The 25,814-nt window shown below is 43.6% G+C and overlaps 1 protein-coding gene and 1 long non-coding RNA gene across 3 annotated transcripts in view; one reads left to right on the top strand and one right to left on the bottom strand.

Annotated features, from left to right (window-relative positions):
* Positions 1–25,814, top strand: part of SGMS1 (sphingomyelin synthase 1) — a 231,329-nt gene that overhangs the window by 85,068 nt on the left and 120,447 nt on the right. For both annotated transcript variants that reach the window (XM_029931707.1, XM_029931708.1), the window contains exon 3: positions 3,197–3,239. The gene's annotated coding sequence lies outside the window, so the exon portion shown is untranslated. The remainder of the gene's footprint in view (positions 1–3,196; positions 3,240–25,814) is intronic.
* LOC115285420 lies at positions 8,608–13,797 on the bottom strand. Its single transcript, XR_003905522.1, has 3 exons — positions 13,611–13,797; positions 12,640–12,757; positions 8,608–8,910 (listed from the first exon to the last, which is right to left on the bottom strand). It is a non-coding gene; the product is annotated as an uncharacterized LOC115285420 (long non-coding RNA).

Here is a 25,814-nt window from a genome sequence, read left to right on the forward strand (position 1 = left end):
ATTTTCTCATTCTCATTCATCAGCAACAAACACACATTAGATCTTAGTTTGAGGCAACAAAACCTGAAGTACAGAGTTAATGCCTTCTTCCTAACATCTATCTAACTCTCAACAAACACATTTTAATTGAACAGTTTCTTTCTGTCCTCTGCTTGGAGAAGAATTTTTGCAGTCTTTCGTGGGGGAGGGATTCAAGGGCGGGTTGCCAGGCCCCAGGCACCGCGTCAAGTTCACGGCGACCGAACCGTGCAACATGCCCCTGCGGACACCGCCAGGCTTCCTCCTGCTGGCGGCTGGCATCACCCTCTTTGCCAGGGAGAACGATGCAGATTACATGCACAGCATTCCTACCACTTTCAGATTTAAAGACTTCGTGCCAAGGGTGAACCAAATGCCTCCTCTCCCAGCCCCAGCTCCCCCACCCCTGCTTCAATGTGCAGGGCATCATGAGTCTCTTGGGAAGTCCCAGCTCTTTCTCTGAGCTGCTTGCCAGGGTGTAAAAGAAAACACAAACTCTAAAAAAAAAAAATCACCCATTCACTATCCTGCTTGCATCGTATCTCCTCTATAAAAAGAGTCCTTCCAGATTGATTTTTGTTTCTGTCCTCCGGCCACGTGCTATCAACACATTAGCCCATCTCACAGGAGGAAGGTGTGCCGGTACCCTTTACTCAGGACGCTCAAAAGCAAATTGAAACCAGTAACTTACGAAAGGATCATGAAATGATTTTGGAATGGAACAGCAAGTTGGGTGCTTTCATCACCAAGCCAGGCCCACCATGTGTCTCTGGGGTCCCACAGGCTGGGTGGGAACCCTTTCCTACTTCCTCACAGCAAGACCTTGGATGAGTTTGCAGCCTTGGGCAAGTTACGTCATCGCTCCAGGCCCAGTGTCTGCATCTGATCAGCTGGGGGTCCTCAAGCTTCCTCCTCGCCCCTGGCAGTTCTCACCAGATTAAATGTAAAGGCATTGAATTAATTTGCACATCACGTCTGACAGTCATAGTTACTGTCATTGACGTTATTTTGCATTTACCAGGGAGGCTGTAGGAAGGCATTTTTAGCCACCTGCCATTTGTTGAGTTCCTCGCAGTCTTCTATCCACTCTTCTTGGATATTTTATTTCTAGTCCCTCTTCAAGTAGCAGAATACGAAGTTGTGGTTTTGAACCGTGTTCCCCATGTTTTGAAAGTACTTATGATCGAATTAAATATTCATGCCGGTAGGGCATGTCGTTTGAAGGTAGCATTATCAGATGCTCCTCAAAAATTGTCTGGTGGCAACTTGTGTCTGCATCTATGACTTTTTCTGACGGACATCATACTCTTTTGATTCCCCCGCTGCAGTGGGAAACACTCACAGAGCATGAAACAAATTAACATGACAGAAAATTACCCCTTGTGAGGCGTACATGTTTCTTTTGAAACGTCTCCTTTGAGGTACAGAGAGATAGTGGGCCTCCTTTTCGAATGACGGAGCTATTCAACTTTCTGGTACTTCAGAGGACTTCTGGGGACCCTGAGTTACCCGGTTCTTTTCCTGTAAATGATTCATGAGCAGGAGCCTTATGATACATTCCATGTCTAGTTAGAATGACCTCTCTTCAGTGAACATTTTCCTTTTGGTTTTTTGGTGTCTCTTGGCCCTGCGAGGAAGCTGTCAGGGGGAATGGCTTGGCCTCAGCCAAGTGTGTGGCTTGAAGTGTCAAACTTGCCCGCTCTGAGACCCGGTGTCCTCCTCTGTCTGTGGGCTTCGTAGCAATTGGAAGATCAAATGAGATGTGCATCAGTACTTTAGAGTAGCTTCTAGCACAAAGTAGAAGCTATTACTTGTATTTTTATAGGTGTCTTTGCAGCTCTTAAAGGAGGTCCCGGGGCACCTGGGTGGCCTAGTGAGTTAGATGTCTGACCTTGGCTCCGGTCCTGATCTTGCGGTTTGTGGGTTCGAGCGCCACATTGGGCTCTGTGCGACAGCTCAGAGCCTGGAACCTGCTTCAGATTCTGCATCTCCCTCTCTCTCTCTGCCCCTCCCCTGCTCATTAACTGTCTCTTTTTCTCCCTCTCTCTCTAAAATAAATAAACATTGAGAAAAAAGTCCAATCCTTACCCCTTTTCCTCATGTCCCCCCCCCCCCCCCCCCCCCAGGACATCTGTCTTGGACAGTAGGAAGGCCCTTCCCCTTCTATTTATATCATGACACAGCTTCTCTGCCCTGCAGTCTCTGGGGAGCTGGCAGGTTTGCCTCAAACAACCACCCAACCAGCCAAAACACCATCCTCAGACCCATCACCATCTTCCTGAGATAATATCTCCTTGCAGTCAGTGACTTCTTGTCTCTCTTCCTAAAGCGTTTTATTTTGGTCCAGATACAGGGATTTGTGGATCCTCAACAGATGCCGGGATAATAGTACCTTGTCCCACAAGCGAAACTATTGTGCGGTACTTGAAGTCAGGACCAGGGTGACCTTGGAGAGAGTGGTGGCCGCACATGTGTGTTCGCTTTAGGTGAATTAAGTGAGCCACTTGAGGTATTTCTGTGCTTTTCTGTATGCACACAACGTCTTAATACAAACGCTAATTAGTTTTTTAAAAAGGTAACTTTTCCCTCTTTCTGCAGGCACCATGGTCTTTAAAGAAATTAAATGAGGAAGCAAGTCTAATAAGGCTTTAAGGGGATGTGGGTGGAAGACAACTTATTAGCTGTTCGCTCATATCAGCTGTATATATGGTCTGTAGACATTCCACTTAACCTGCTGCTGATTGCGTTTGGTAAAAATGAAAACAAACTTGTTGCTACCCTTTTATCCTATAGTCGTGATTCTCATGGTTTGAAAATGCTCTTTCTTGTGTTAGCCTTCTCTGTGTCATCAGTTAGCAATTATCTGCCTGACTAGAGAAGAGATCATTTATAAAAGTGTATGATTTTAAAACTCATGCTATGCCATTGGGTGTGCTTGGGGTATAAGTTTTTATTAGCATTGGGTTTATGTGCTTACTTCTATTAGGCTTTGCATAATGAAGCTCATTCTATTCTATGACAGCCAGGAGTTAGCTGGGAAGTGGGGAGGGCTGAGTTTTGCTATGGAGAGCCAACAGGAAATGAGTAATAGTTACCCTGGATTTTAGGTTTTTTTTTTTCTTCTAAGCTGTTTAGTACACAAAGAATGCATTTTAATTTGCTTCTTATCTTCTCCTAGATTGGAAAGAAGACTGATGTAGAAAAATACCAGCATGATTCAGGTAAATGGATTTTTAATTTATTTACGTATCTTTTATGCCTGGTTTATGTTTCCCATGTTTTCCCACTGAGAAACCAAAAAAAAAGAATTTTTGACATATAAAAAATGTTTTGGGTATATAGAGGTAACATGCATATTTATACCATTTAATTAATTTAATTGCATGTATATTTAATAATTGTGTATTTACGTCAAACAGTATTAGAACCAATGTTTTTTTCCTACCTCAGAGTGACTTTCTTCCAACTCTATCCATAGACATTTGTTGTCACTGTCTCTGTCATAAGTCATGTTTTTGAGATATCCGGAACTGTTTCCCAGAACAGGCTACTACTTACTTATTTGCAATTCAGTGTATGTGGAATCCCTGTGTGTGATGCTATGATTGGAAGTTTTACATAATGTCCAATGTTAGGACAGTTGTCAGTGGACATTGGATATCTCCGCTATGTAACAGTGTGTAGGTTTGCTCTGTTAAATACACTTTCCTTCTTTCTTCCTTCCATCTACTCATTCATTTGTTTTATTTATGTTGAGGTAATCACATGCACATTGTTTACAATTAGAATCATCTTGTAACAGCCACCCCCTGTTGTTTTTATACTGTCATTATCCTTTGCCCAAAGGTAGCCTCTATTCAACTCTTTTACTCATTTTCTCTCATTTGCCTATTTCTAAACAACACACTGTATGCTTGAAGTGCCATTTATTGATTTCTTTGAAAATCTTAGACTTCTATAGATTGATTTCCCACGAGGATTTGGCTCTGGTGCGTAAGCCTTTACCCTCAGTGCACACTTCCCTTCCCATTTTGTGGCTCTCATCTTGTTACAGTGTGTGGATAAACAAATATTTAATGTTTACTTGATTATGACTATATTTTGCTTGTAGCTGAGCTTTGTGATATTTATGTTGAAACATTTCAGGCTGTTCTGCTTCCCAGGTGGTTATACATTAACTGTTTTATTTCTCTGGAAAATGTTTGACTCTTTTCTTTATCCCCAGGATTCTGAAATTTCCAATTGGAACATAGTTTATAGGATCTTTTGATGTCAGTGGCCCTTTCAATCCTGAGACTCATTTCCTTCAATTTGGACAATTTTCTTGTACTATTTCTTGGATAATTTCCTTTCTACTCTTTTTTTCCCCCCTTCTCTTCAAGTTTGTTAGTTAGATATTTGGACACTCTGCTTTGGTTTTCTCATTTTCATATATATATATTTTTTCCTGAACTGTTTCCTATCTTGATGTGTTTTTATTCTACTTTCTGAGAGATTTTCTTAGGGTTATTGGGCTTTTATTTTTATTTTTAATTTTTAATGTTTATTATTTTTGAGAGAGAGCAAGCAGGGGAGGGGTAGAGAGAGAGGGAGATACAGAATCAGAAGCAGACTCCCAAGTTCTGAGCTGTTGGAACAGAGCCCGATGTGGGGTTCTAACTCTCAGACTGTGAGATCATGACCTGAGCTGAAGTCAGATGCTTAACCGCCTGAGCCACTCAGGCACTCCAGGGTTTTTGGACTTTTAATTTCTACCAGCATGTTTGTAAATTCCACACTTAATTTTTATTGGTCTCTGAATGTTTTATTTTTAAAAATAGAATGCTCTTTCTGTTTCATGGGAATAGGGACAGTTTGGGGAAAAGATCTAGGGTTCTAATTGCCCCCCCCCCCTTTGTTTTTTTCTTTTGCTAAAACAACAATTTGTTGGGGCACCTGGATGGCTCAATCAGTTAAGCATCTGACTTCAGCTCAGGTCATGATCTCAAGGTCTGTGAGTTCAAGCCCTGTGTCGGGCTCTGTGCTGACAGCTCAGAGCCTGGAGCCTACTGTGGATTCTGTGTCTCCCTCTCTCTCTGCCCCTCCCCTGCTAATGCTCTGTTTCTCTCTGTCTCAATAATAAAAAATAAACATTAAAAAAACAACAATAATTTGTTTTGTCTTCCAGTTCTATAGGTCGGGAGTCTGATGGGTCTCTCTGAGCCTCAGTCAAGATGTCCCCCAGCCTTTTCTCACTTCTGGAGGCCCCCCTCCAGGTGGGCCCTCTTCACAGGAGCAGAAACAGGTCAAATACACCTTGTTCTGCATTACTCTCACCTCTTCTGCCTCCCTCTGTCACATTTTAGGACCTCACAATTACATTGGACCCACCTAGATAATCCAGGATTATCTCCTCATGCACTTTTTTATTGTGGTAAAAAAAAAAAAATAGAAAATTTGCTATATTAACCATTTTTAAGGGCATAGTACAGGAGTGTTAACTATATCGACATTGTTATGCAACAGGCCCAGAACGCTTTCCTCCTGCAGAACTGAAGCCCTGTAGGCACCTGTACCGCTGTCCTTTCCTGCCCGCCCTGGCCTCCGGCAGCCGCCCTTCCTCTCCTTGATTCTAGGAGTCCGGCTGCTCCAGACGCCTCATGGAAGTGGAACCTTCCAGTGTCGGTGTTTGTCTTTGGATGATAGGCTCACCTGACTTAGCATGAGGTCCTCGAGTTCTTTCCTGTCGTAACCTATGACAGGATTGCTTCATTTTTTCTTAAGACTGAATAATATACTGTTTTATGTCTGGAGACTTTTTCTTTATCTAATGTCACCTGCTGATGGACATTTCGGTTGCCTCTTCCTCTTGGCTGTTGGGAATAGTACCGCAGTGAACATGGGTGTGCAAATACCTTCTCTTTTAAATTAATTTATTTTTTATTAAAAAATTCTTCCATTTTTAATTCAGCTATAATCAGCACACAGTGTTATTAGTTTCAGATGTGCAATACAGCGATTCAGCTGTACGTTACTCTTCTGTACGTTACTCCGGGCTCATCATGATACGTGTGCCCTTAATCCCATTTGCCTGTTTCACCCGTTCCCCCACCCACCTCCCCTCTGGTGACTATCAGCATGTCCTCTGTAGTTAGTTAAGAATATGTCTGACTCTCCCTTTCTTTGTTTACTTGTCTAGTTTCTTAAATTCCACATATGAGTGAAGTCATATTTTATTTGTCCTTCTCTATTTCACTTAGCATTATACTCTCTAGCTCCATCCATGTTGTTGCAAATGGCAAGATTGCATTCTTTTTCAGGGCTGAGTAATATTACACACACACACACACACACACACCCATACCCATATCTTCTTTATCCATTCATCAGTCAGTGGCCACTTGGGCTGCTTCCATAGTTTGGCTCATGTAAATAATACTGCTGTAAAAAAGGGATGGATGTATCCTTTCGAGTTAGTGTTTTTGTATTTTGGGGGCAAATACACAGTAGTGCGATTACTAGATCACACGGTAGTTGTGTTTTTAATTTTTTGAAGACCTCCCATACTCTTTGCACAGCGGTTGCACCAGTTTGCACTCCCACCAACAGCGCACGGGGCTTCCTTTCTCTCCACATCCTCGACAACACTTGTCTCTCATGTTTTGGTTTTCGCCATTCTGACAGGTGTGAGGTGGTAGCTCGGGGGGTGTTGATTTTCATTTCCCTGATGATGAGTGATGCTGAGCATACTTTTATCCCCTTGTGCACCATCTCTGTACCTTCTTTGGGAGGAATGTCTGTTCAAGTTCATTGCCTGCTTTTTTTTTTTAATTGGGTTCTTTGTTTTGGGGTTAAGTTGTAGGAATTCTTGATATAGTCTGTCTACTAACCCCATTATTGTATACATAGTTTGAAAATGCGTTCTTCCTTTTCGTCGACTGCCTTTTTACCAGTTGTTTCCTTTGCCAGGCAGAGGGTTTTAGGTTTCATCTAGTCCCATTTGTGTATTTTTGCTTTTGTTGCCTGCACTTTTTGGTGTCATATACAATGAATCATTGCCAAATCCGATGTCCTGAAGCTTTCTGCTGGTGTTTTCTTCCAGGAGTTGTATTGTGTCAGGGCTTACGTGTAGTCCTTGGGTCCATGTGTGTGGTGTCAGGTAAGGGGCTGACTGCTCTTTATGTAGACTTTTAACCTGCCCCTCAGTTTAGCCCGGGAACCACAGCCCCATTTCCGGAGCCTTTTGTTTGCTGCGCAGCCTGTGAGGTCCGTGCTCTGCTCTGCCCAACAGTCATGTCTCTCGTCTGCTCCAGTATCCTTTACTGTTCTCATTGTCCTTAGGGATTTTTATCTTTTTTCTCACATGACTATAATTTTAATGGGGATTTGGAAGGAAGCAGAGATAAATAGCCCCATTCCTTTGGTCATCTATCACCCCCCAAATCCAGATTGATTTTTAAAATGATATTTAAAAGGCTTTTAAAAAATGGTATCTCATAAATGCTGTTGTTAGGTTATACCTCCAGGAAAAATTGTTCAATCTCTTCCTTTGCTTCCTTTTTGTTAAAACATCTAAGGCTAGCCTTCATTGAAGTAACCTTCCCAAACATTTTAAAATTCAGAATAATCAAATTTTTGTTCATAACGTGAGGTCTTGAATGTAAGATAATACCCTATTTCCTGATGTATAGTTTTCTTATGGGGGGGAAATCCTGGATTTGTCTTTAGGTGTATACACTGTATGTTGGTATCATCAGGAAACAATGTTCTTTAATGTAAATGTATTTTAATTGGAAGCATTAATTGAATACCTATAAGCCAATATAATGGCAAGCCTAATTTTTGTTTTTTTAGTTAGTTTGTGACAGCAGCTTTCTTTGTGACTTACACACGACTTACAGTGGGGTTATGTCACGATAAACCCATTGTAAGTTGAAAATAATGTAAGTTGAAAATGCATTTAACACACCTAACATACTGAACATAGCCTCGTCCAGCTGGCCGTGAACGTGCTTATTTAGAACATTCACAGGTGCCTACGACTGGGCAAAATCCTCTGACGCAAAGCCTACTGTATGAGAAAGTGTTGAAGAACCCATGTAACTTGCTCAGTGTTGAACTGAAAATGAAAAGCGGAAGGTAGCGCAAGGGTTATGGGGGTGCAGAGTGGTTTGAAGCTCCTGTGCGTCTCGCGGCCGCCTGGGCGCTGAGGCTCGATGCCGTCTCAGCATCGTAGAGGTGTGCAGAGCATCCTACCATACATCGCTAAACCAGGCAGAGGGCAGAGCTCAGAGTCCGGTTTCTACTGAATCTCTATTGCTTTAGCACCACTGTAAGGTGAAAAACGTCATGACTTAAGCCATTGTAACCCAGGGGCTCCTGGGTGGCTCAGTCGGTTGAGCATCTGACTTCGGCTCAGGTCTTGATCTCACAGTCCATGGGTTTGAGCCCCACATCGGGCTCTTGCTGACAGCTCAGAGCCTGGAGCCTGCTCAGATTCTGTGTCTCCCCCTCTCTCTGCCCCTCCCCTGCTCGCTCTCTGCTCTGTCTCTCAAAATAAAGACATTAAAAAAAATTAAAAAACATTGTAACCCAGAGACTGTCTGCATTTGGTCATTTACAGGTAATAGCATTATTTCTTACTACTTCATGACAGGATAAAGGGAGGTTAGATTGGGCACTGCTTGCTGTGAGGTCCTCAGGGTGGTTAAGACTGGCTTCTTTTTTTCAAGAACTGTTTCCTCACATAGTCAATTCTGTTGATAGGCTCGAGATTTCAGCTCCCCTGTTTGGTGCTTGATTCTAGAATTTTTATCCTCCCGCACCAGGGATGGACTTCAAAAAGTTTAAGGCCTTCCTGAAATTTGAGTGGTATTAGAATAGGCTTTGCATTCATCAGCTGGTCACGTGATCCTGCAAAAGGTTGAGGACCCACTTTTAATACGTTGTTCTAGAGAGAAAAAAATAGAACGCTATTGATTAACTTAAGCACGATTTCAATAAGATGCCATGTTGCTAGCTGCCGCGAGGTTGCACATTCTTTCAAGTGGAAGATGCACATGGCTGTAAATGAGGGACTGAGTGAAGAATGCTCTTTGTCCTTTGTCAGAGGCCAACCATCTCCAGCTTCCTGATTATGCAAAAAAAAATTTACACATATGTGACCAGAAGAGGCGGCATTTATGAGAGTGATGCTTTGGCCTCAGAGAAGTGAGCCCCTTTTCATCTACTCATAAGAGGGTAATTTAGTAGTTACCCTTTGTTTTCATCACGAAGCTGCTGCAGTTAATTTGTGGAACTCAGTTCTGTGTTGACAAGTAAAGAATGTAGATAAATATATAAAAGGAGAAATGCCTGTGTGACACAGAGTTACAGACTTCAGTTTTCAATTAAGAAAAGATGGCGGGGTTGGGGTGCCTAAGTGGCTCAGCCCGTTAAGTGTCTGACTCTTGATTTTGGCTCAGGTCATGATCTCACGGTTCGTGAGTTCAAGCCCCACATCAGGCTCTGCACTGACAGCATGGAGCCTGCTTGGGATTCTCTCTTTCCCTCTCCCTCTGCTCCTCCCCCCCAATAAATAAATAAACATAAACAAAATATGAGGTTTAGTATTATGTATATTAATGGTACACACACACACACACACACACACACACACACACACACAAAAGCTTTACAAAAGAGAAAGAAGAGGATGGGAAGGTCAGTTGTAAATTTTTTGTTTCCAATCTAACACTTCTACGTTTTTGCTGACAGTGACATGCACTGAATTTCTAAGGTGTCCTTCATCTTGACAGTCTTACAATTCCTTTCAAAGTGGTTAAGCCGAAGTTGCTCCTTGATTCTAGGTCGATCCCTGAGAATGTGGGGGTTGCCCAAAAGCGAGAGTTATGAAAGAAGAGACCAGACCCTGTCCAAGGAAGCCTACATGAGCATCACTTTAGAGGAGCCTGTCCGTAGGTACAGAAAGCAGTCAGTGGTGGATATATGTAAGAGCCAGAGCCTGGGCCCAGCCGGCTTGATCGGTCTCTGGAAGGGAGGCTGTTCTTAGGGTGGAACCTTACTCACCTTCTGGCCTCAAATGCAAGTTGACCGAGTAGGGGGATGTTGCTCTGACCTGACCTTGAGTAGCTCTGACGTCGCTGCACTGGGGCCCTTCCTGTTGCCCCAAGGACGAGAAAGACCATAAAGGCAGTGTGCAACTCTGGGCAGATGAAAGTGATAACAAATTTCTGGCCAGAGACCTCCCTGCCTTTTATTGTGGGAACACGGAAACCAGTATCAAAGCTCAATGTCCTTTGAACCAGCACTTACTTACTGGCTTTACTCTTATCCTGAAGGACATCAAGGCTGAATCTGATTGGATAGTGGTTGCATCAGGTTGACTGATGTCCTATTGGTCATGAACTTTGACTTGCTTTGACACCGTCCTCCCCCAAAGTTATGTTGTTAAGTGGTTACTTCATTTCCTTGGTTACTGCCTTTAATTTTTATCTCTTCAATAATGTTTATCATCAAGGTCAAGGTCACCCATTATTTCATATCCCCTGAACTTCTGTGGTTGTCTAGCTTTTGACGCACTGGCTATTTTATTATGGAATAGCCCAAGTCACGTCATGTGTCACTTTGACCCTTTAGGATTTTGTTTTTGTTTTTATTTGGGGGGAGGAGGGGCAAGAGAAAGAGGAAAGAGAGAATCCCAGGCGGGCTCTGCGCTGTCAGTGCAGAACCCAATGTGGGGCTCAGTCTCATGAGACCATGACCTGAGCCAAAATCAAGAGTCAGATGGTCAGCAGACTGAGCTACCCCGGCACCCCTTGATTTTCTTTGTCTATGAATGCAGGACACAGTAGACATGCCCAGGCCAGGTATTTTAAGTCTTGGATCATCACACTGTCCTGGGAACATGAAATAAGTCCCATTTTCCAGATGAAGACACTGAGATTACAGGTGGCTCAGTAACTGGCTGGCTATGTCCCACAGTGTACCTTGCAGAAATGGCACTTGGCAGTAAGCCTGTATGTCTTCTGCTCTGCACTGTGGAGACTGTGTACCATGCCGTCCCCCTTTTTGAGGCAGGATTTGACAAACACTCTGAAGCTTGTGGAATTCTTCCGCCACCATTTGCTACTTGTTCCCAATGCATGGCACTTACTTGGTTTATAAGCTGTGCTTGTAACATGTAAGGAGCATAGTAAAGTTTAATATTTCAACACTTACTATTTCATAATTTTTCTGAGAGTAAATTACTGGTATGAGACGTTATTAAACACGTCCCTTTTGAAACATGGTCTCTCATGTCTTCACAGGTAAGTTCGGAGTTGACCAGGAGGCCAGTAGAGGAGGTAGGAGTGGACGTTTACCTTTCTGACACAGCCCTGTTGTGTCTGCGACATCATGTGCCCATGACCCAGACCCTTCCGGTACACGGTTAGGGAAGGTGACTTAGGAGAGAAGTGCTGCTCTGCCGGAAGTCCTGTAACGGAGTTCCCGGAGGCTTTTCTACAGCACAAATCCTTTACAACGTAGACCGTTTATTCAAGTGCTTAGTGTTGGCCGAGTGGTCATGTCAGTGTGTACGGCTGGGAAGTTGTTCTGAAGGATGTGAGTTTTAAGTTTGAATCTGTTTAAGAATAAATGTAATCCACATTTTTTTTCAATAGTGGGCTACATGATTTGAAAATCTGTGTATTTAGGCTTCTGAAATATTTTTATTTAATTAGAAGATGCTATATAGACCTATAAATATTTTATGTTTTTAATTTATTTTAAGAGTGAGAGTGCAAGTTCATGTGCACGTGACCGGGGGAGGGGCAAAGAGAGAGGGAGAGAGAGAGGATCCCAGGCAGGCTCCACACTGTCAGTATGGAACCCAACACAGGGCTTGAACCCACGAACCATGCGATCATGACCTGAGCCAAAATCAAGAGTCTGACACTTAACCGACTGAGCCAGCCAGGCATCCTGACCCATAAATACTTAAAATCTTCACCAAAAGCCTGGGAGGTGGGTGTGGTGTACCTTCTTTGAAAGGCAATCCAGCCCAGGCTATGGCTTGTGAAACTTGCCCGCCCCACCTGTCAGAGGCTGGCAGAGCCCACACTCCCAACTCCAGACAGGTTTGAGTTCACAGATTGATTCTGACAATTATCCATCTTGGCTGGTTATGCACAACGGTGACATTTGGATTGTAGGCACGTCCAGGAACTTTTTTATGCTCTGCATCAAAGGCAGTCTTACAACAAACAGTTAGATAAGCCTCATCCCCACAGAGATGAAGCTTTCTAGATGGGGCTGGTGTGTCCCTGTTAGGGCTGGGCCACATGGTTTTCCTGGATGCGCCACCCTTGATAACTGGGCGCATGTGTCACACATGCTCCGGCCACACGTTTTTCCCACATGCTCACTGCACTGAGGTCGCAACCAAGTTCTGCTTCCCTGCGCAGCTGTGCGGGCTTCCTTGCTTTCCTTCTGAAGCAGTTGTGCCTCGAGTTTGGCCACACAAGCACATGGGTAGGGGCCGCCCTGGCATTTATATAGGTACCTCAAAATCTACAAGATAGGCAGACCTCGAAATTTCAGGTGTGCAGGGTCAATGTCACTGTAAGTAAAATTCCTTTTTGTTTCTAAATGTGTTCTTACCTGGTGCTACATCGATAAGCTCAGAGAACAGAATACAAACAGCCACGCAGAGGTAGCCAGCAGTCGATCCTATTTTGGTGCGGATGCTTATAGGTTTCATTCTTAGGAATAAGTAGGCCTGTTAAAAAGAACAGAATTAGAATGATAGTGTTCTGGATCCATTTTTATTTATGACTTCAATGTTTTCCATGAGTTTCAAAATTTTCTTTTACAGCATGCTAAAAAGGGGCTAAAAACTATTCTGTGTAGGTAATATCAGAAGTGAGTCCATCCTGTTATTTGATAGACCTGACCCGATCCTTGTTCAGTTCAGTTAGTACCCCTCCACATTAGGCCACGGTGACAGCGGAGTATTAAAATATATGTAATTGCCCAACGGTTTCCTACGTCCTATAAAATAACTAATGATGGTTAAGTCTAGGGAATGAAGGGCAGCTGGGTAGCTCATTCGGTTAAGCATTTGACTTCAGCTCAGGTCTTGATCTCACAGTTCATGGGTTCAAGCCTGCGTCAGGCTCTGTGCTGACAGCTCAGAGCCTGGAGCCTGCTTCGGATTCTGTGGCTCCCTCTCTGTGACCCTCCCCCACTCGTGCCTCTGTATCTCTCTCTATCTCCCTCTCAGATAAATATTAAAAAAAAAAAGATTGTGGGATGAGACCCTGATGACTTCTGCTACCACATTGGGCAATGAACACAACTTGTAGATTTCCTAGCACAAATGCCGTGCATGAAGGGAGCACTGGAAATTCTCTTCTAACCTAGCCACTTTGCAACCTGCCTTTTCATTCACTGAATTGACTCATCTTTGAAACTGTTCAAATTCTGATTTGCAGGTATTTCACTGGACTACTTGCTTATTGCATTTGATGCCTAATGCACTAGTTAATTGAGGATTTACCCCCCCCCACTTTTTTTTTGGGGGGGGGGCTCTTTCCCATGGGTTAATCCCTAGGGCAGACAGCTGCACTGACCTGAGGAATCCACAGGCATTCTCAGTGACGCTGCCTTTGCAGTTCCCTGGAGAGGCATTCACAGTGCAGTCCTGGCATGACTGTGCTCCCAGGAACGGGACTTCTCCGGCTGAGAAGGTCACAATTGGGATGGGCAGATATGTCATAGAGGTACTCTACCAGGGACAGGCTGATGTGAAGCGGGGGCCGTAATGTATTGGCCCCTATTATTGTACTCTTAAAGACATCTTTACGAGGTTATCACTGTCACTGTCATCATTTCAACCAGGCCACTGCTTTCCAGGTGTGGTTCCTTTTTGCCCTGGGGATTCCAGTGTGTCTGGGGGCTGGGATAGGGCTGCGGGAGGAGGACAGGGTCTTTGACCTCCTGATTGTCCTGTCCACCCTCAGCTCGGATTTCTTAGATTTCATAATTGAACTCCCACAAAGTTTTGTTTAAAGAAAGGATTCTGCTGCTGAAGGAAGCAAAGACTGAGAGACACTGGGGCATGTAGAACCCATGGGAGGTCAGAGAAGAGAAGGGAAATCGATGTCCACACAGTATTACTTTACGTTTCTCCTGCAGGGACACAATGCTTCTTGGGTCTGGTGCTTCATATAATCCCTCCAGTTGGAATTCCCTGAGACCGACCTGCTTTAACGATAGTGGTTTCCATAGATGTGCCTCAGAGGAAGTTAGGTGAGCAGAGGTGGAGGGGTAGTCTTAACAAGCACTGGCAGTAGAACGGATCTTTAGCTATGGGTTCAGCAAATGGTGGTAATTGTAACTTCTTAGGGACCTCGGAGACTGGGTTCTATGTGAGGGTCGATGTGGATAGTAGGAAGATGTCCTTGTAGTCGGAGTGATGAAGTGCATGATGTCAAGCCTGACAGTTTGTGAAATCCTCGTGACTTTTTCTAGATTCTTCTAAAACATTTTGGGCAGGCTGTCTTAAATTGAAGATTCATATATTGAATCAGGAACTTTAGCTGTGTTTGTGCCACAGCCCACTTGACAAAGTCAAGAACTTCCCTAAAGACATTTGTAACGAGGGAAGAATGAGGAACCAAGGAATTTACAATATCTAAATCACAGTTGGTGCTCAGAATCCTTAGCTAATAGTTAAAAATATTAACTGTTTAATTACAGGATGATTGAGGCAGGAGGGTCCAGATGTGAAGATCTTCACCTGAATACATATTTGGTTATTCAAGGAATGAGATTAGTGTCGTGAAAACTGGAGAGAAAATTCTTGCTTATCTCTATCAAAAAAGGGGTAAATTATACCCAATTTGCAAATGTTATAGGATGCATTAGAGTCAAATAGGGTCTGGGCTGCCTACATTCTTGCTACCACAGCTCCTGGCCCACTTCCTGCCATGGTGTAGGGCTCTGTTTTCTGTGCATTGTACAAGCCACTGCTTGTGAATGAAAGGTTTCCCCAGACTTGTGCAGTACTAGAGCCCTGGGTATATCCATCCATCATCCATCCGTCTGTCAGTCCATCCACCCACCCACTCATTATCCATCCATCCATCTATCTATCCACACACCTACCCACCCATCATCCATCTGTCCATCCATCTACCCACCCACCCATCTGTCCATCCATCTACTCACCCACCCATCTATCCATCCATCCACTCACTCACCCACCTACCCACCCACCATCTACCCACCCATCATCCATCCATCCATCCATCCAATAGCTTTGAGCATCTCCACTTTGTATCACACACTTCTAGGTATAACCCTACAGTGGTGAGCAGTGCAAACAAACTCCCTTCTCTCATGGAATGTATAATCTAGGGGGAGTGGGTCAGGGCGATTCAGGAAGACATGTGATACAGAGATAGATAAACAAGACTATTTCTGACATAGATATGGGCTGTGAGAAAAAAAATAGCGTAACAAGAGTTTTGGTCTTCTGCCTTTTTGGCTATTTACTTCTTATTCTACCTGTATTTATATATTCACTATCTTCAGTAATCCTGAGAAGACATGAGATCCCTCTGTGTTTTTTGTGGGAACTAAGCTGTTTCCTGAGGGGCCTACAGTCAGTGATGGAAACTGAGTTAACTTGGTTGTTAAAGTAGTTTGTGGAAATAGAATTAAAGTACTTAGTTCCTGGCCCATACCATATAAAAAGAAATTTCAAATCCATCCCAGGAAGAAGTGTAATCTACTCTTCATAAAGGGAAAGATAGAGAACTTGGACTGATTGTCTCTTTAAGTGTCTTCTTGCTGCCTGTATGAAATGGATCACTGAATTACACTGATTTGTTTCCCTTACCGTGTCCCACTTTTTGCCTGCCTTATTTTGTCCCTTTTTATTAGCTTATCTCCACTCTGGTAAGGTCCTTGTTCCCATAGGCTGATCTTTTTTAATGGCCTTCCCCTGGGTCTCTGCCTCTAGTCCAGCTGATAGGGTAGTTTTTCTGATGCTACATTCGTAATTGTGTTCCTGTCTTTACAGCCTTTAGGGATGACTGTCCCCTCATTTTGTGATAAAAGCCAGACTCACTGGATTGGCATTGGAGGCCCTCAGTGATCTGGCTCTAGTCCATCTCTCCAGCCTCATTCCTGCTCTTGCCCAATGCAGACTTTTGGTTCCACCCAGATGTTCTGCCCCCTGCCCCCCTTCCTTTGTGCTTTGCTCAAGCTGCTCTGTGGAAGACTAATTCCTGTCCTTCTGGGCCTGCCTGATGCCCGTGTGACATCCTAAGTCCAGTTCAAATAGATCAGCTCTCCTTTAAAGAGTCTGCTTTGTCTCTGGTAGTCCTGGTTTGCTTATGTCCAAGTGGGGAGTTCTCTTTTTCCTTTTCCTGATTATGATTTTTTTATATTTTCTGAATCTGAAGATTGAAGTTAGGAGAATTTTACCATTCTTTATTAGAATAATGCCTCTTCCTCATTTTTTCCAAGAAGCTCCACAAGACACGTTAGGCCATCTCACTTTCTGGTCTGTGTCCCTTTTTTTGTATTCTTGTTATCTTTGTCCTTGTGTGTGCAGTTCTGGACTGTTTCTTTGCACTTTTCTTTTGGTTCACCTATTTTTTTCCCCCCAGTTTATTTTTAAACTGCTGTTTAGATCGTCCTTTATAAGAAACGGGTTTTTATACTTTCAATTTTTTTTTTTTTTTAGTTTTCTTTATCCCACTGCTTTATCTCCAGAGCCTAGACAAAGGTACAACATCTAGTAACATAGGTGCTTAGTAAATATATGTGACTTTAAAAAAAATTTTTACCTGTTATTTTTGGTCCTTTCTTAATGTTTTTAAAATAAAATTATATTCTTTGTCAAACTTATTTATTGAGATATATTAAGTATGTTTATTTTATATCGATTTTCCAGTGTATCAAGTCTTTTTAGATGGGACTCATTCCTGTGTCTGTTAACACTCACTCATGGTGACTTACTTCCTTGTGCACTTATGGTTTATTCATTGGAAGTTTTATCTGTGCAAGTTGTTTAAGACCTAGATGAAGTATTTATGCTTGCTTCTGCCAGGTAACTGTAGGCACCATCACTTACATTCCCTGCTTGACGTTTTTTGAATTTGGAACACAAACCCACAGAGTACTAGTTGTTGGTTATGAATTCTCAAGTGAAATTTTCCACCTCACCCTCCCCTGCCCCCAAAAGTGCTCACTTTTTAAAAAAGTCACCCTGAGACCCCTGGGTGGCTCAGTCAGCTGAGCATCTGACTTCAGCTCAGGTCATGATCTCACAGTTCATGGGTTCGAGCCACATGTCGGGCTTTGTACTGACAGCTCAGAGCCTGGAGCCCACTTTGGATTCTGGGTCTCCCTCTCTCTCTGCCCCTCCCCTGCTTGTACTCTGTTTCCCTCTCTCTCTCTGTCTCCCCCTCCTTCTCTCTCTTAAAAATAAATAAACATAAAAAGAATAAAAAAAAGAAGTCACCTGTAACCTGAGAGCACATTTCTGTGAGGCCCAATGCAATGCAGGGGTCTGTTCAACTCGCCCCGAGCGGTCCTGGGTCTGTCCCCTCCCCTGTTCCGGGTGGTGATTAGAATAGAAGGTCAGGGTGACCTGGGTTCTGGTCTTGATACTTTCCCATTTCCCAGCTTCCCCACTTGTACTGTCTCTTCCTTAACTGTCACCTCACTGGCGCATTTACAAAGCTGTTGTATTTTCTCCTTCCTCTTTGGTTATTTTTGTCTGGGGGCAGGGTGGTTTAAGGTGTCTGCAGAGTCATTCTGCCGAAAGGAAAGATCTGTTTTGGTTGCTTTGGTTTTAGTAAGTGCTTCTAATAGATAAAGTGGGAAGACATTTAGGGCAGAGCTCAAAGAATTATTAAAAGTTTAAACTCCATCTGCCCTACATGTTGGGTTAGGTCAGCAGTGAGGTGGAGAGTAATCCCTTGTAATACGCTTTCTGAGTTCGGCAGAACTTGATGTCTCTGAGACCTTATGTATTGAAAGGAAGCTTTATTTTTGTTCACTGAGTTGATTAATTGTCTTGTGTTTTACTATTTAATTTTACCTTTTTTTAAACGTTTATTTATTTATTTTGAAAGAGAGAGCAAGTGGGGGAGGGAGGGAGGGAGGAAGAGAGAGAGAGAGAGAGAGAGAGAGAGAGAGAGAGAGAGAGAGAGAGAGAATCCCAAACAGACTCCTCTACAGCATCAGCCAGAGCTCAATGCAGGGCTCAAACTCATGACCCTGAGCCAAAACCAAGAGTTGGATGCTTAACTGACTAAACTACCCAGGCGCCCCTAATTTCACCCTTCTAAGTGAGCTGTGATCCCTGAGTAACTCCTCCAGTAGAAGGAGGGGTTACTTGTCACATTTTTGTGGTGAGCTCTCTGCCATGGGTCCCCATGTGGCATCCTGGGAGGCTCTGATGCATGTTGGGTCTGTTCGCTCAGTGTTATTTTGTTTGATTGTAACTCAGAATATTATTCATAAGTGAAAATAGTTGTAATTAGTAGACTGTGCCGGTGATACGGACAGGAAAGTAGTCTCAGGAAGAACTGTTAATGTTACGGTTTTATATGCACAGTATGGACACCTGCAGAGGCAGGTTTATGATTTGAAAATAAAGTCGGCTCTTTATTCTGGGAGTTCACCTAAATGGCAGTGTGCATGGCAAGACACAGTGTCCGATAGAAATGCACAACATGTGCCCACGACTCTGCGTGGCCCACACACGGCGTCGTGAGCAGTCATTTTCTCTTGGGAGTCCCGTCTTAGATTAGTTTTGCTGAAAGGGACCTTCGATCTGGGCTCCCAACCTCACGCGTGCAGCCTCAGTCTGCCTTGCCCTATTTGGTGAGAGTGTCCCGGAATCACCAATCTAGCCGGCATGACTCGGGCTAATGAATACTTTTTAAAATAATGAATAATTTTTTGTGTTATAGTGCTAATAGGCAAATGTCAAATGGAAGAAAAGTTGATTTAAGTTGGTAGAAAGCTCAAGTTACAATGATCAGAGCAGGGATAACAGTTGCCCGGGACAGCTCTGTATTTTGAAATTTTGAAAATCAGTCGTGTGCTTTAAATATTTGCCATGAAAAGAAGCAGAAACGGGACATGGGAAGCATGCCAGCTACATTAACAGCCTGATTTGTCAGCTGGAGACGTCTGTGGAAGAGCATATTATGGTTATACATTAAAAATTTTTTTTAATGTTTTTTATTTATTTTTGAGAGACAGAGAGACAGCACAAGCAGGGGAGGGTCAGAGAGAGAGGGAGACACAGAATCTGAAGCAGGTTCCAGGCTCCAAGCTAGCTGTGAGCACAGAGCCTGACGCAGGGCTTGAACCCACGAACCATGAGATCATGACCTGAGCCGAAGCCAGACGCTCTACCGACTGAGCCACCCAGGCACCCCTATACATTTTAAAATTGTTATTTGAAGGGCTTAGAGGAGTTACTATTTGTTACAGGATTTTTTGAGTAACTGATTTTCAATTTCAATTTTGTGTAAAACACATCAGCGTAACGGATCTTCACATTCAGTCACAAAGAAATGGCTGTTTGTAAAATACTGTAATGTTTACTCTGAATTGGCACCGGTGGAAATAGTTTCTCAGGTGGAAAATGGTTTATGACCCACGTTATAAATATTTTTAGGCTTTTAAGTTACTTAATCAAAGCATTCACTCTTTATTATATCTTGCTCAAAATCTGATTGTCAGATTTTCCCCAGGGCTTTCCTGTTCCTCTCTGCTGTATTTTTCATGTAGTGAACGCATTTCTGAAAATTATATCAATATTTGTATTTTTGTTTTTTTATGTTTTATTGTCTTAAAGAGGCTATTCTATTTATTTATGTAGCAGAGGATAGGGACAGAGAGGGGGAGAGAGAAAGAGGACCTCCACAGGCTCCACGCTCTGAACGGACCCCAGCATGGGGCTCCACCGTGACCCTGGGATCACGCCTCTTACTGATGTTTTTTGTAGAATAAGTTAATTTAGGTTGACAAATAAAGTTCACTGATTTAAAAGGACTTCTTAAGAAATCCTTTAGTAAAATGAAGAAGGCTTTTTTGATATGGAGAAGTCTTTTTTCTTTTTCTGTTGATTTAGTAAAGAAACCATAGTAGAGGCAGTTATTTAAGAAATAGCTTATTTACAGAATCTTTTTCCTTTCTAAAATGTTTGTTGGAAAATATTTAATTATTAATGTATTCACTTAGAAAATCCCACACGGCCAGAAAAGCCACCTTTAAGAAAAATATTTCAAGGCACGGTTATTGTCCTGACATTCTCACATTCCAGTGTTTTTCTCTTCTGTCAAAATGCATGGATCAAAATGAAATAAACTGGCTGAGGGATCTTTCTCAGTGATGGCGCCCAGTGACTGGGGGTGAGTAGTTGGGGGAAAGGGACACAAACAGACACCCGCTTGCTATCCAGGGTCTGTTTCCACACTCTGTGCTGTGGTAAACTTAGTTTCTTGTGAGGAGTGTGCAAAGTTCTTTGTCTTATCAGGTCGGATGACCCAGAACAGTCTCACCACACGGATTTATAGCAGTTATTTCTACTTTACTCTCTTAGCTCCTTAATCAGCAGGCCTGTGTCATCTGTGACATTGTTTGCTCTATATAAAAAGTACTCTGAGCGATTTCAGAGAGTCTCTTCTCTAAAGATAATATCACTTTAGAGTGCCTTTGTTTTTTAATGTTTGTTTATTTTTGAGAGAGAGAATGAATTGGAAGCAGGCTCCAGGCTCCAAGCTGTCAGCACAGAGCCCGAAGAGGAGCTCCAACTCATGAACCATGAGATCATGACCTGAGCTGCAGTCAGACGCTTAACTGACTGAGCCACCCAGGCACCCCCCGGGTCTTACATCCTAAGGCCTTTATCGCTAATAAAAACCCTTTGACTTGTAGGCATATTTAAGAGCTTCCTTCAGTTACCAAACTTTTGGTGTCACCTTTACATTCTAGGTCCTCCTTTAGATACTTTAGGTTGTGAACCACGTTCAACAGAAAAACAAACACCCCATACCTAAACCTTGGAGCTTACGGCCTGATGGAGGAGAGACTTTGGATGAACTAGATAACTTAACACAAGTTAAGTGTGTGTGTACTTGGTGATGATCAGGGAGAGCGTGGTGGGAGTGTTGGTGTGTGTGTCTGCGTGTGTGAGCTGTGCCCTGGGGTGTGGTGTCGGGAGGGCAGGACAGGCCTCGTGAGAGGGACATGGAGGAGGCGGGAAGGCGCCCCCCGAACCGGGGCAAGAAGACGGAGGCCCGCATGCTGCCCTGATTCCGGATCCAGGAAACCAGGCTCAGCCTGGCGCCAGGGACAGTGTATGCGTGCAGATCGCTGGCTCAAACCTGATTTGTCACAGCCCCCACCCGCCCTGTCCACCACCCGGCTGACTTCACAGGGAGCTTTTTGTTCATCTTAAGAAGCTTCCCAGCTCCTAGCAAAGCGTGTTCTCCATTGCAAGCACCGAGGATCGAACCCTGTCGGCTCGCGAGCAAAAGTCAGGATAGGGGAGGGAGGTAGATTAGTTTTCTCTGCTCAGCACGCCGAGCCCCACATCTACATCCTCCTTCCATGAGGCTCTGAAGATTGAGAAATAACTTCTGGAAACTACCATTTCTGCTTTTCCTTTTCTCTATTTAAAGACTGTTAAAAATTACTCTGCTTTAAAAATATTTCTGTTCTTGTTTTCTTTCGGACATTTCAGAAGAGCACACTTTTATAGAAATGGACAGAAGTCATAGCTTACAGGGACAGCAGTGACAGAGATGGTAACAGTGACTGTGACTCTATCCCGTGGAGACGTTGTCTCCTTTCTTTTGTGTATGTGGAGCCGGGAAGAGGGAGTTTGCTGGGAATGTTGGGTCAGGGTCATGTTTAGGTCGGGATTGGTAGTGGGTTAAGGGAAGGCACCCATGGGCTTGCTGAGAGATCGCCCGTCCCAAACACCTCTCCCCCACGTCTGGCACAGCCCATGGCGAAGGACAGCGATTGACTGGCCCCTGTGGACGTCCTGCATGGTCCAGCAGGATTTGGGGGTCCTGTCATGATAGAGATCCACATGTGCTACTTTTCTTTCTTGCTCAGAACAAAGGAAAAATACCCTTTCCTCTTTTTGGAGAGAATATTTATCAGCCAATGTGCTGTTTATGGTTTGGTGACTTTGATTTTAACTATGATGAAGTAACCCCAGTACTCGTTCTCAGAATCCTGACCAAAGTGATTTGCTGTGGGGTTTTCCAGTCAGACTCAGTGATTCTCAGCAGCAGGCAGAGCCTGGCTTCATGTAAATTAACATTACGGACTTGTCTCCTCTCGGAACCAGTGTGTGACAATGACGGCATGTTAGTGTGTCAGCGGAGGCTTTGGAACGTGGACTAAGTAGACCACTTGCTTTCCTCTGTGCTGGCCACGCAGTCTGTTTTCCGTAAGACTTTAGTATATGAGGCGGGTCAGGTGGGAGCGAACTGGTTCTGCTGCTGTTGGGGGGAAGACTCTTGGCCCCAAGATGTTGGCACATTAGCAGGGCCTTGTGAGCGCTGCTCTTCAGACGAGGTAAAGGTTGGGGATGGCTTGGTGCCCTGGCCTCCAGAGGAGCCCGGTCCACCAGGTGCTATCTCCTGGCACTGGGAGCCTGTATCACGAGGCTGCTTCCCCAGATTTATGGTTTCTCCTACCTAGTGCGGGTGTGTGTGTGGCCCTCCTGGCCTCTCGACCTCATCACTCGTGCCCTGAGTTTCTGGTGCTGCCTGGGCTGGCGGCTCTGTTCATCTTCTCTAATGACAGGCCTGCATGCCTGCTACAGAGGTCCTGATCTAGGCCCTGGGCCATGACACTGAGCCAGACAGGGTCCTGCCTCTCACAGCCACGGGTGCCAGGTAACGGTGAGTTTTAGGAGGTAAAAGAAAGCAGGGCAAGGGTGTGGAGGGGCGGTCAGGACAGCATCTTTGATGTGGTGGAGTGTCAGTGGTCCAGGGTGGGGGTGGGGGGCAGGCCTCAGGCCCGAGATAAATGAGTGAAGTGCATTTGCAAAGACCCTCCTCTGGAAGAGACTGTGAGCACCAGCCAAGGGCCTGGCGTGGCTGGAGAGGAGTGAGCGAGGGAGGGTAGTGAGATGCGGGTTCAGGGAGGTGGTAAGTCTGAGCCAGACCACACAGGGCCTCTGTAGAGTGCGATGAGTACTCTGGCTCTTGGTCTGTGAGGCAAGAAGGTACCTAGGGTCATAAGCACTTGAGTGATGTCATTAAACTCAGGGTGCCATGTGAAGAACATGCTGGAGGGGACCCGGGAGGATGCACAGAGACCCGTTAGGAGGCTCTTGCAAGAGTGCAGGCCAGCCAGGTAAGCTTGGCTAGGGACGGGGGAGTGAAGGGTGAAGGGTTCTGGTTATACTCCTAAAGAAGGCTTCTAGAATTTGGGTATGGTCAGGTGTACATTTGGGAGAAAAAGACATTCAGGATTTCTCCAAAGATTTTGACCTGTGCTGCCAGTAAGTCGAGTTATCACTTAGTGAGATGTGGGAAGCATGTAGGAAGAAAATGTAGGGGCTGTGGGGAGGCAAGTGGTTATGAGTTCAGGTACGTAGCTGTTGGGTATCTACGTGGACATATGAGAAGGTGCTTGGCTGTCTGGACCTGAAGGACTGACCATGGCATTGGCAGTGTGGGAGGACCTTGTTGATTTTGAAATGGCTAATATCAGTGGAGGAGATGAGAGTAGGCCCAGGAGAAGGGAAGTGATTTGTATCACAGTTGGATTCCTCAGGGTGGGAACTGACCTAGACCGTCTCTTCATTTTGAGACTGGCCTTCAGACTGACCTTGTGTGGGGACCCACCCCAGGCCGACCAGATGTGTGGGTGGAACCGGGGATGTGGGCACATGGTACCAGACGGACTTGCCTAATTTTCTTCACAATGGGTGGGATCATTTTTTTAAAAAGGTATATACGGGCTGTACCTGTTTGCAGTCCCACTAGCATCGTAAGAGGGTTCCCCCTTCAACACATCCTCGGAGTTTACACTTAAAAAAACACTTATAAAAACCCTTTAAAAAAAGGTACATGGGTTGTTTTTTTTTTGAGCTAAGAAACGTAGTTATATGGAATTAGTTACCAAAGAAGTTTTCCTTTCTCAAAGTTCTTGTGTCCTTCAAAAGGAATAACAGACTTCTTTGTATTTCTTGTATATTATTGGTCAGTATTAAATGCTATATTTTTAGAAGGAAGAGAAGTGGTATATTTTACTCAAGTGAGGTCTTAACCAATTTATACTTTATGCGTTAAAGTAATTGTTTAGGTAGGTACATATTACATCTTTCAGACTGAGCTTTTCACAAGGAGGGTGTGAATTTTTCAATTTCATTTCCTTAGGGACGATCATACTTCCTGGAATACAGTAGGAGTTTAATAAATATTCTAGACTGAGTAAGATCTTAGAACATGTAGACTGATGTTTCATAGTTTGTGGAGTATTTTTTCTCCATGGTGTTGTTAAAAGTAACCTTTAAATTGTCAGTGGGGTAAGTAAAATCATGTAAAATGTGAAGGACAGCTTGCTTTAAATCAGAACAAATGTCCAGAGATTATTTTGATAGGAAGCAGATAACAATACTTTTTCCTTTGCTTTGATTGGGCGTGTACTTAAAAAAACAAACATGACTGAACATACACACACTTTCTGTTCTTGAGACATTAGAAGTCCTCCAACCTAAGAGGAGAAATAGGTTTGGCCTGTGAGAGACCACATCCTCTTTGGAACTAATTCAAAGACAATTTGGGGTGTAATTTACATGCTATACTATGTATATGTTTTAAGTGAATGCGTCAGTGAACAAACATCTCTCTCAAGATAAAGCACATTCCATCACCCAGAAAACTCTCTTGTGCCACATCTTTCATTTGTCTCACGCTAGAAATCAATGGTCATGTGATTTCTATCAACAGAGCTTAGTTTATCTCTTCTAGAACTTCGTTTACATGGAGCTCTACTGATCGTGCTCATGGTTTTGTCTGGCTCCTCTGGCTTCACTTTTCAGGGTGTTTTTGAGACTCATGCTTGTTTCAGGTATCAGTAGGGTGCTTCTTTAGGTTGATGCGTAGTATCCTGTTGTGTGAACTTACCTCTTCACCTGTTAGGGTGATTTACAATTTTTGTCCATTATGGATACAACTACAGTGAACATTGTTGTGCAAGTCTCTTGTGTGGACATTGGTTTTCATTTCCTTTGTGTACACTTACAGGTACATCACTGGGTAAGTGTATATTTAATCTTATTCAAAAATGTCAAACATTTTCCTAAAGGGTTATATAAACATGCCCATCCACAATGTATGCAATACTCCAGTGTGCTCCAAGCCTTTGCCAACACTTGCTATTGTTAGTCTTTTCAGTATCTATCAGCATTTTGGTGGGTATAATGTGGTATGTTGTGGTTTCCTGTGGTTTCTTTGATGATAATGACGTTGAAAATTTTGTCATATGTTTCATGGCCATTCACGCATCTTCTTTTATGAGGTAATTGAGTCAGGTCTTTTGCCTTTTTAAAAGCTGAGTTGTATGACTTTTTTATTCTTGCCTTTTAATGCTTTTTAGTTCTTGAATTACAGTTGTTCTTTATGTATTTTAGATGCAAGTCCTTTGTCAGATATGGGTAGCATGAGTATTTTCCAATTGGTGGTTGTCCTTTTATTTTACCTGTGTCTTTCAAAATGCAGAAGTTTTAATTTTGATGAAGTCCAATTTATCATTTTTCTCTTTTATTC

This window comes from Suricata suricatta, chromosome 2 (assembly GCF_006229205.1).
Source record: "Suricata suricatta isolate VVHF042 chromosome 2, meerkat_22Aug2017_6uvM2_HiC, whole genome shotgun sequence".
Classification (NCBI taxonomy): domain Eukaryota; kingdom Metazoa; phylum Chordata; class Mammalia; order Carnivora; family Herpestidae; genus Suricata; species Suricata suricatta.